The following is an 11,050-nucleotide window of genomic DNA, read 5'->3' as shown; positions in this document are numbered from 1 at the left end:
ATTTGGTTTCATTATGATGTTAAATATATGTGTGTTGTTCACTTGAAGTTTGAATGTCTTTTGTATTGTATTAAATACGTGGGTTTACGTATTAAGTTCGGTAGAATAGTTATATAGGAATAAATTAGATATATCTTATTCACTTTAAATAAATGTGTCATTTTAAACATTTTCTTATCTTTTTATACCAAAATTATTTTAATTAATAAATATTTATTATGTGTTTTAATTATTTTACTATATTGTTATTCTTTTGATTTTATTTATTTATTTGTTATATCATGTGAATATTTCATCCATTTTATATCATTTATTACTATTGCATTCATAAATAACGCATTTATTTTCTTGATTTGTTAAATATTCAAAGGTAATATTGTTTCGCGTCGTGAGTTAATGGAGTTGCGTCCAACATAAATGGATTTCAATTTACGTTAATCTATGTAACAAGAGGACATCATTTTTTTTAAAATAAAACCGAGTGAATTATATCATTTTTATTGAGTTGAATATTTTAAAAAGTATATTCGCTTAATTTTTAAAAAATAAATCATAGAATAAAATGATTGTAACTTAAATTTTAAGTTCAAATTTGTGAAATTACATCATTTTAGACAATATATAATCGAGGGTATTAATTTTGGGCATTTTGGGAGTGCTCACCCCTCCCGACATGTAACCGACTTTCAGATCATTAAAAATGAAATTCTTGTAACATGCAAACCAATTTGTGTCTTTAAAATATATTTTTTAAAATTGCTTTAAGAAAATATTTTTAGGTATTCGACCTACCTAACCCAAAGGTCGATGTCGACTCTAAATTTTCAATATTTAGTAAAAATCCAAACCTTTCAAAACAAAGTCATAATTATGTTAAATTAAATTATTTTTAATATGATTCTTTTATAATAAAAAATAAAAAATAGTTATGACATCTTCGTTTTCGGAACAACTTCTTCTGCTTTACAGGTTGGTTCTAAGCTTTCTTTTCCGGTTAACTCTCCATTCAAGGTTCAGTCTTTCAATTTACTTTTCGTGTTTTGTCATTATTAATATTTTATTTTTAGAATAAGTTACAAACTCAAATTAAAAGGGATTGAGAAGTGATGGAATTTGAGCATTGATTCCTGGTTCAGGATTATGTTATATATCTATTAATAGGATACAATATTGAATCTTCGAGAGAAAGAGAGGAAAATGAGGAGTTGGTCGATGAATTTGAATGTGGGAGTGAAGTCTCGTTTGAGCAGTATTTGGAGAGGTGAAAATTTTAGGAAATGATGATGAAGAAGAAGAAGAAGAGAGTTAACAGGAGGTTACTTACCACATCATATAAAACTAACGAGAGGTAACATCATGCACCTTACTGAAAACGAACTAAAAATTTGATGTTTGGATTGTATTTTTAAAAGTTAGGTGACCAAAATGCAAATACCCTAAAAGTTCATAGACTATTTGTGTGGTTTACCCTAATATTTAAAATATAGATTAAAGTTTTTCATTGAATATGATATGACACTACTTTAGCGATCCACGTAAATATAATATTCAAATATTAACACCGTTGATTTTAAAGATTATTTTATATAATGTTTTCCGTATTCAGGATTTATTTGAATAAACTTGCAAAGTCCACGAGGTAATTTACCCCAAATATAGAGATTATTTTGACCTAATTTTCTAAGTTTAGGAATTGATTTAATAGAGAAAATAAAGATTAATTTTATCAAATTCAGAGAATGATTTATGTTGTAAACCTAAATTTCACAATAAACAAATAAGAAGATTAAATTTCGAGCGATACAAAATGTTATAGCTATGGGACATAAATCCCTTTCAGCGTTTCAACATTCATAGTAAATCAAGGGGAAAACCCAGAACATAGGCCGATGGATGCGATTAACGTGACATGTCTTAACAAGACACACGAGCGGCAGGCACCAGGGAGATTACGTGGACCCCACTTGAGATTTTTTTTAAAAAATTTTAAATTAATAAAAATACAAATTAATAGAGAATCACAAAGTGTACACCTTCATCATTTATGCTAACCTTTAATATGAAATAACTATCCAAATTATATTGTTTTTTTTTTAATTATTCAAGCTTTTTAATGATATAAATATTATCATTTTAAGTGTTTTGATTCTAACGGTCAATAAAAATATGTCAAGTGACACGTATTATAATTTGATAATTTTAGAAATTTATTTTTTTTAACTTTAAAATATTTTATTTAAATTTTTTTTTAAAATATAAAAAACTTCAAACTCTTAAAATATCTTATTCTAGTCTTATTTACTTCAACTGCCGGTCATCTCTGGCTACACATTTGTCGACGACTAGCTACTCATACGTCATCGATCATCCACTGGACGATCACAACTCTTACTGTCATCTCAAAACCCAAAATTCTAAAATCCTTAAATTTCAACCCGCCGTGAAAGCCGACCATTTTGTCGACTGTTTAATCGGTCGTTTGACCATGACAAAGTCATGGAAGCAGGGGAAGGAGAGTGGGGGTGGGAAGCGGGTTGAGGAAACTGTTTTTTTTTAAAAAAAAATAAAATTTCAAAATTATAAGATTCTGACACGTGTCATTTAACGGGATTTTATAATAATTGTTACGGTCGAGGCACTTAAAGTGGTAACGTTTGTAACGCTAGATATCTGAGTGATTCAAAAATAGTTTAGACACAAATTCGTAAAGAAAAAACAGTATAATTTGGACAATTCTTTTTTTTTTAAAGTATTTATGCTACTGACATGAGATGTTAACCATTATTTTTCTTATGTTGTTGGCTCCTCCATGGATTCTTCCGTTGGATTAGGAAGATCGAGGTTCTAATTGAGTTTGTTGTTTAATGTTATTTATTGTTCGATATTAATTTGGTACGGAAACAATAAAAATCTGATTGCTTAATGATAATATACTAGAAAATGATCTTCAGTTAAATATTTTATATATTAATTATTTGAATTTATCTACTCCATTTAGTATACTAGAAAAGTATTAAACTTCTTAAAACATAACATTCAAAATTATTTCCCCAACATATTGATTTTTAGTTTGTATGCTTTGATTTTAGCATGGAGTTTCAATATTTAATATCACATTTATTTTATTAGTGGACGCTATATTCGTAGGATCCTCTTATTTGTCTATTTAATTTATGTGTGAAGTTTTTATCTTTTTTATTAGTCACAATTAGTTGGTCTAGTGGGATGAGACACTAGGTCCCTTAAGCAAGGTCAGGTGTTCGAATCCTGACGTTTGCGAATGGAGCAAACTGGGTTTGGAGGGGCGTCATCACCTCTACAGTATCCGATCTGGATTAGTCGGTCAATAGACTGAATTGACGGTTGTTTCAATGACTGAGATTCGTTAATGGGCTTACAACTCAAGTTAACGCATATAGTGTTTATTATTACAGGCCAATGTTAGTTAATGGGCTCACAAACGAAGTTGGGCTTTAGGATCGGGTTCTAGGGCAAATAATATTTAAGCGTGTGTAATCTTTCTACACTCAATTGGCTGCGCATCACAGCTTTGCGAGTGGGATTCCATTTCTAGGGTTTTTACTCAGGGCTCTCCATAATGGTACGATATCTTTCACTGAATTCGAATTGCTTCACATTATTTCTTAATTTTACCACCCAAAGTTACTATCAGTAGTACAGATTAAGTAATTGTTTTTATTGTGATACATCGAACCTGTTATTTTCCTTTTATCTTTCGTATTTTCAAGTTGGTAGCCGGTGTTAATTATACACCTCTTTAATTTTGTGCAGACGAAAAGAACGAAGAAGGCCGGTATTGTCGGGAAGTATGGTATGCACACTGTTTATTTCGATTTATAATTCGGTATATTATGATAAGAGACGAACTCTATGTGTTAGAAATGCCATGAATTTATAGCATGTCGAATATTATACTGTTGATAGCAGTCTAGTACCTTATTTGCTTGATTCCAAATTTTACTTGCATGGTGGGCCTGTGCGCTTGTGTATTTAGAATGTTGATAGTCTGGTAAATTTCAGGTACCCGTTATGGTGCTAGTCTGCGTAAGCAGATTAAGAAGATGGAGGTCAGCCAGCATAGCAAATACTTCTGTGAGTTCTGCGGAAAGGTAGTTTTCTCGCCTGTCAACATCGGTTTCCTACTTGTTTACGATGATTTGGTTGCTTGATAGCTGCTTGTGTAATCTAACACGAACCGATGCAGTATGCTGTAAAGAGGAAAGCTGTGGGCATTTGGGGGATGCAAAGATTGTGGTAAAGTGAAAGCTGGAGGCGCTTACACTATGAAGTAAGTTTGTATGGCCATGTTTTGCGAGCTTATTTGCTTGAATTTCCATTTCTCCATCTAATTACATTTTCTCTTTTTCTTTTGAGTGCAGCACTGCAAGTGCTGTTACTGTCAGGAGTACCATTCGGAGACTTAGGGAGCAAACCGAGAGTTAAATTTGATTCTGTTTTCTTCTTTTCTTTTCTGATGTATGGAACTTTTACTGCGGTGCATCACGAACATGTTTTTAACCTTCTGGGATATTTTGATCTTTTGACTCAATTGAAGCTGTCTTGATGTTAAGATGGGTTACATTGCATCATTCTTTAGAAATGCTTGTTTTCCTGCCCTCTGATTTTTTAAGTTTTAGCTGTCATTTCATGTATTAGTTTTGCACTCATTAACGTGATGCTTTTATTTTCTCTGGTTCAATTTCACTAGTTCAAGTTTTAGCTATCTTTTCATGCTATACCTGTTTTCATTTAAGTAAATTCACACGCTTTGTTCGAACTCAAATTATCTTAAAAAAAACATGCCACTCTTTACTATGATAATGGGCTTTTCTTGTTTTAAATGGTTTAAAATCCAAACATATATGTAGCCCACTTCTCTAATCACTATTGCCATGTGATCCATCAAAGACGAAGCATGATCATAGGTAAAAAGTAGCAAATTTGTTATCATCTGTAGCATGAGTCAAGACCTTTACCCGTCTCCCCCAAAGCGCACTTGAGATATCATTGGTCAATTACCCAACTCTTGTCTCAAGAAAACAAAAGATGCAAGGTTTTCTTCATTGCAGAAACAATCAAGTTCTCAACAAACATTGACTAGCTGGATGAGGTTTCACCTGCCTCTCCAACGACCACTTACATATTATTACATAATAATCTACCCCATCTTTACAAAACTGCACCAACATAAGGCAGCTTCTATAACTAATTAGATATATGGATGGTGCCATCACCATGATCAAACCTTTATCAACCCCCTTTCTACGGGTAGGAAATCAGTCCCGGCACGTACGATAATTTCTTTTTTAAGGGAAAAAAATATTAAAAAGATAGATTACTCTTTAGCTGTCTCTTTGTCCATGGCAGACATGTCAAGTTACAGCCTCTTGAAGAAAGACGGAGGACTGTAAGAAGATAATATTATAAAAACATAAACCTAATTTGGAAAGTAAGTCGCGTAAACCACCATCCTCTTGCGGCTAACTCAATTCTTATGTATTTTAGAAGGTAAATGAGCCGATGTTGAAGTCTCACATGGTAGGACTAGGAATGTTGTCACTGTAATTATTATGGATGCATTTGCTTTTGAACTGCTTTAACTGCTATTACTCTTGCTGCATTTGCTGCTCTATTAGCAGCAGCAACTGCCTTGTTCACTCTCTCGTCTACCTTGGCCACTTCATAAGCTTTCTCTGCTGCTCTTCGAGCCTCCTGTATGTAGCACCAATAACTAAATAAAATCAGTCTTGATCAGATTACACAGTGTTCATTGACTTATGTTGTCACAGAAAAACAATGAGGACTATAGCTTTGCTTGGTATGAAGGATGAAAAAGTGTGAGGATAGAAAATTTGCTAATCTAGTGGGTTAAGGTACTTAGTAAGAAAGTAGTTATGAATTTAACCATTCAATTTACAAAATTTCCATCCTACGAAATTTATCATCCTTCATACCAAGCAAAAGTTGAAAGATAACTGTGTTGCATTGCAGAGCATAACTCTTAATAAGCATTAGGCATCTCCTTCACACAATTTACATCGTTATGAAACTTGGGTTCCACTCATTACTTTTGATTTGCTAAAAGTGATTCATATATGATTATCTCACATTGGATGATCACATTTAACATAAAAATAGCACAAGACCATGCAATTATTTTTCCTGCCATACCAAATTAAACAGCTGAGAAGACAGTAAGATGGGATCATCCAAATGATTGATAGGTAAAGTGGAAAAATATCACCTAAAGCGCCAAATATCTCTTCATTGATGTTTAAAAAGGATTAAAACTCAAAACTAGAAAAGTCTAAGTACCTGAACCACATTTAGCACTTTTGAATGATAAACAGCTACAGGCGACATTGCATATGTGGAGCTCTGTGTGCTTGGGACATTGAGAATTCCATTTTGCCAATGACCAGATTGTGTATCCCCATTTCTAAACGTATACATTCCAAGCCCTTGTCGCTTACCCTCATGCCAAGCACCCTCGTAGCAATGGCCATTTGCAAATCGATAGACACCAAAACCATGCATCTTATCTGCAAAATATTCACCAGCATATGTATCTCCGTTCCTAAATAAGAAAATCAAAAGATTCAAAACCACAATTAGTAAAATACAGAACTATGATCATGAAGCATATAGCTAATTAATTCTATAGAATTAAAAGGCAACCTTCACATTACAAAGATTTATTTAAACATAAAAAATACTACACTTTCCATATATTGATCGATCTTCACTTATACCAATTTATAATCCCTACACCCTTATACTTTCCTAACAATTTAGTACAATAAAGCATTATCACCCAAATCCTTGAAACATCTAAGAATAAGAAATCGGGGGTCATATTCAGACACCGAGGACCTAGGCTAATAAGAGTGCATCTCAAAAACAGCAATCGTTAATTAAAACAACAATTACGAACACATAAATAATTCATAGCATAAGCTAGAAAATAAGTAAAACAAGAACAAACCAATAAAAACAATCTTTATCTTTACCTAAAATGATAATGTCCGAATCCATGCTTGACTCCCCATTTGAATTCCCCGACATATCGACTTCCATCCTCACAGGTATGAACTCCACAGCCATGTCCCTGCCCATTAGACCACTCTCCGGCATAAGCATCCCCTGTATAGAACCTATAAACCCCAAATCCATGCCTAAGACCCTGCTGGTACCCACGATACCGGCTTCCTCTAGCCCACGTTTCCACCCCATAGCCATCATACTTGCCGTCCACCCAATCCCCCTCGTACCGTCCACTCATATAATAATAATAAACGCCGCTCCCCGAACACTTGCCCTTGTGAAACTCCCCTTCGTAAACGTCTCCGTTGCTATAAACTTGAACCCAACAGCCCGAATTCGCTCGCTTTTCGGATTTGGACCGAGACCCAATTGACCAAAACACTGGTAAATGAGACCTTGAGAATGGAGACGACGACTTGAGCTTAATTGGAAAGGAACGGGATAAGAACAAGCGAATAGAAGGGAGGCGAGGGAGAGCGAGGTTAAGGGAAAAAAGAAGGGCAGCGGAGAAAGCGAAAGCGGATAGGAAGTCGAGTAAAAAGGAGTTGCTCGGATGCGAAACTAAGATGTAGAAAAAGGGGAGAGAGAGGAGGAGGATTAAGCGTAGGTGAACTCGAAGACGACGCAAGTGCTTGAAACGACGAATTATCCGAGAAACGAAAGATTTAGCAGCAACGGAAATTGAAAAGAAGGAAGTGGTATTCGGGGAAGTGAAATGAGAGGGCTTCGTGAAACGGTACAAAGTTGGGGTTCTGGGGAGAGAAGAAGTCTGGGTCAAAAGGGGTCTCTTGTAAGGAGTCGGAGAAGACGAAGAAGAAGAAGAAGGCGCAGGCGCAATTGCGTCAACTTGTGGTGGGTTATGGATAACTATCTGAGGGAAAAGCGAAATCGGCGTCGTTTTGGCCGCCGCGGTTGTATCGGAAAGTTGATGTAAAGTGTGCTGGTAACTAAAATGTTGCGGTTGATGAGGCGGAGGATTATTATTATGATTATGATGAGCGGCTGAAGGCTTGGGATTAAAATCGGAAGAGACGCCGCTGCTTTCTTTCCCGATCTGAACTTCCGATTTCTTCTGATGCATTAAATACGTGGAAAAACTCTCCCCAAAATCGAAACCCTTTTGCTTGCTTTCAATCAAAATGAAAAAAACTCAAAACTCTTTCTTGTTCTGCAGTGTCCTTTGCCTTTGTTTGTGTGAAGAGGAGTGATTTTCTCTGCTCTTCAATCTTGAAGAAGCTTTTCTTGGCCTAAATATTCTTCTTTTCTCTAATATTTCTTTATATATGCTCGTTTTCCTCTCTTTTTTTTCAATTTCGATAAGGATCGTCTTAATCAATTTCTTTTTAAATTTTCACATCGTCTATAATTACAAAAAAATAATAATAATAAACTAATTACATAAATCAAGTATTTCATAAAAATAATCAAAATACATAAATTGATCATCTTAAAATTAAACATACATCATATAATAAAATTGCATTTAGCGGGATGAGGCACTAGGTTCCTTAATCAAGGTCAGAGGTTCAAATATTGATGTTTGCGAATGGAGCAAATTGGATCTGAATGATCGCCCTCGCCTCTATAGTACATGATCTGAATTAGTAGGTCAATAAATCAAATAATCTTGATGTTTGCGAATGGAGCAAATTAGGTCGGAATGGTCGCCCTCGCCTCTATAGTACATTATCTGAATTAGTCGATCAATAGATCATATATTAGTGATTAATTTAAAAAATATTCTAATATTTATGATAAGTGTTTTATTGGTAAAATACATGTGCGTGGGAAGCACACAGATATACATGGTATTTCGTTTTGGCACTGAACAAATAATTAAGTTATGTATAGAATCCTTTTAATGATTTTAAATTAGATTACGAGTAAATTGAAGGGTTTGAATAGAATTCGATGTTTATCACAGCCTAATATTGTATTGGATACTTTTATTTAAATTAATTTTAGCACTCATGTTATGAGTGATGTTATATAACATTATGAGATTTACATCAGATTTTATGAATTATTATTGGATGATGCATCATTTATATTATTGAATATTCAATTATTTTAATCCAAACATTAAATTTTGAGTTTAATTTCAACTATATTATTTTAGGTTGTTAATTTTTAACGGTCCAAGATATGGATGAATTTCTTTCGTTGTGATGATATGGTTAAGATGAGTAATTTTGATATGATTATCGATGATCAAAAGAATATCACTTTAGGTGCTAATTAGGGTTGTATCGATTTTATCACTAAATTTTGAAGAATGTTTATTTTTAGGTATTAAATTTTTTTTGTTGATAGTCAACTATCAGTCGCTTTTCACAGTAATATTGATATCAAAATGTTCATGTTTTATTAAACTTTATTCTCATAAGGTTAATATTTAACAAAACTTGCTCAAAATTGATAAAAAGCAACTAAAAGGTTTGACGTGCTAATAATATAATATCATATGATGCTCTTCCTATGAGTACGATGTTCAGCTTCTCAAAATAATATTTCTCAACGTTCATATTTTTAAACAAATAGTTAGAACCCTCAAACCCTTAAAAATTGTTGACTTTTTTTTTATTTAATTTCATCGATTTTGATTGGATTTGTGAGAAATCAATATCATGAGAAGAAATATGGATGAAATAAAAATATTTTGAAATTAGTCTTATGACGAATGGTAACCGATGACTAATGACAATTTACTATCAACGATAAAAAATTGTAGTGCATATAAGTGAACTATTTAAAAAAACTAGTAAAACAATCGATGTACCTTTAAAAATTAGTGACTAAAAGTCTAAAACGATGTTATTTTGAACATCACTAGCCTCACAAAATGATATTGTTTTCTTCATATCATAATATTATTTGAAATTTAACGACTTCATGATATAATTACAGTTAAAACTAAAATTTGATATTGTAATTAAAATAATTAAAAAATTAATAATAAAAAATGTATATTCTAAATTTTATTGATATCGAGTAGTAAAATATACACTTGTGAAAATGACTTTTAATTTAATTTGTTAATAATATTGTATTTTTAGACTGACATAATGCTAAAAATATTTTGTGACGCTTATTAAAATAGATATTTTGATTTCTATTTTTAGGAGTATTTTAATCTAAATGTTTTATTATAAAACAAAAAATATTATCGAATTTTGATTAAATAGTAACTTTGACATTTAATTTTTTCTTGTGTGTTTTGATATTTAATATTTTATTTTATTATAAAATTATTTCATTTTTTAGAACGATAATTATATGTTAATTAAGAATTTCATCCATAAAAAATATTTTTGTTTCAAAAATAAAATATTAAAGGTTAAAATATTGAAGAGAGAGAGAGTTAAAGTTAACATTTTATAAAATATTGGGGGATATTTTGAATATTATGACTTATGGATTTGATCATCGATGGCCGCCTTCACTTGCGGACAACGTCAGGAGTCAGGACGGATATGTACCTGTTCAAAAAGTGACCATTCAAAGCAGCCGATAATATAAACCCACGTGGCACAACTTGATTTGGTACAAACCTCTCTAAGGTGTTTAATTACCTTAAAACCTCGCAATTTTGTTTCTACTCAGTTTTGTCTCAAATAGGGCCCAATCGTTTTAGATGTGAAAATTATAATGCCCATTGTTTTTTTTTTTAAAAAATATGTAAATCTTACATTAAAAATGGAGGGTTTGAATGAGCCTAAAGCTTTGATTTCATCAAAGTTCCAAGTACACTGGCTGTCCTTTTGGAACCCCAGAAATTTAGTAAGAGAATTTTTTTTTATTATGGCATGCTTAGATGAATTGAAAAGGTTTTCTGAAAATTTTAAATTTATATAATTTAAAATTTTTTATTAATAATTTAGTTTTTATCTATTAAAATTTTATAAATTTACACCCTAAACATAAAATCATACAATCAGCTCTTTCTTTGAAGTAAGTAACAGTACATAGTTGTCAAAATGATTAT

At 32.3% G+C, this 11,050-nt stretch overlaps 2 pseudogenes; one reads left to right on the top strand and one right to left on the bottom strand.

The window, feature by feature from the left end:
* Window positions 1-3,508: 3,508 nt before the first annotated feature.
* Window positions 3,509-4,560, top strand: LOC120214438 (annotated as a pseudogene).
* Window positions 4,561-5,057: 497 nt separating this feature from the next.
* Window positions 5,058-8,303, bottom strand: LOC120215756 (annotated as a pseudogene).
* Between the last annotated feature and the right edge of the window lie 2,747 nt (window positions 8,304-11,050).

The sequence above is a fragment of the Hibiscus syriacus genome, unplaced genomic scaffold, assembly GCF_006381635.1.
Source record: "Hibiscus syriacus cultivar Baekdansim isolate YM2019G1 unplaced genomic scaffold, ASM638163v2 tig00000764_pilon, whole genome shotgun sequence".
In the NCBI taxonomy this organism is placed as follows: Eukaryota; Viridiplantae; Streptophyta; class Magnoliopsida; order Malvales; family Malvaceae; genus Hibiscus; species Hibiscus syriacus.
Note: the sequence above shows the minus strand (reverse complement) of the source record. Positions and strands in the feature narration are given on the sequence as shown.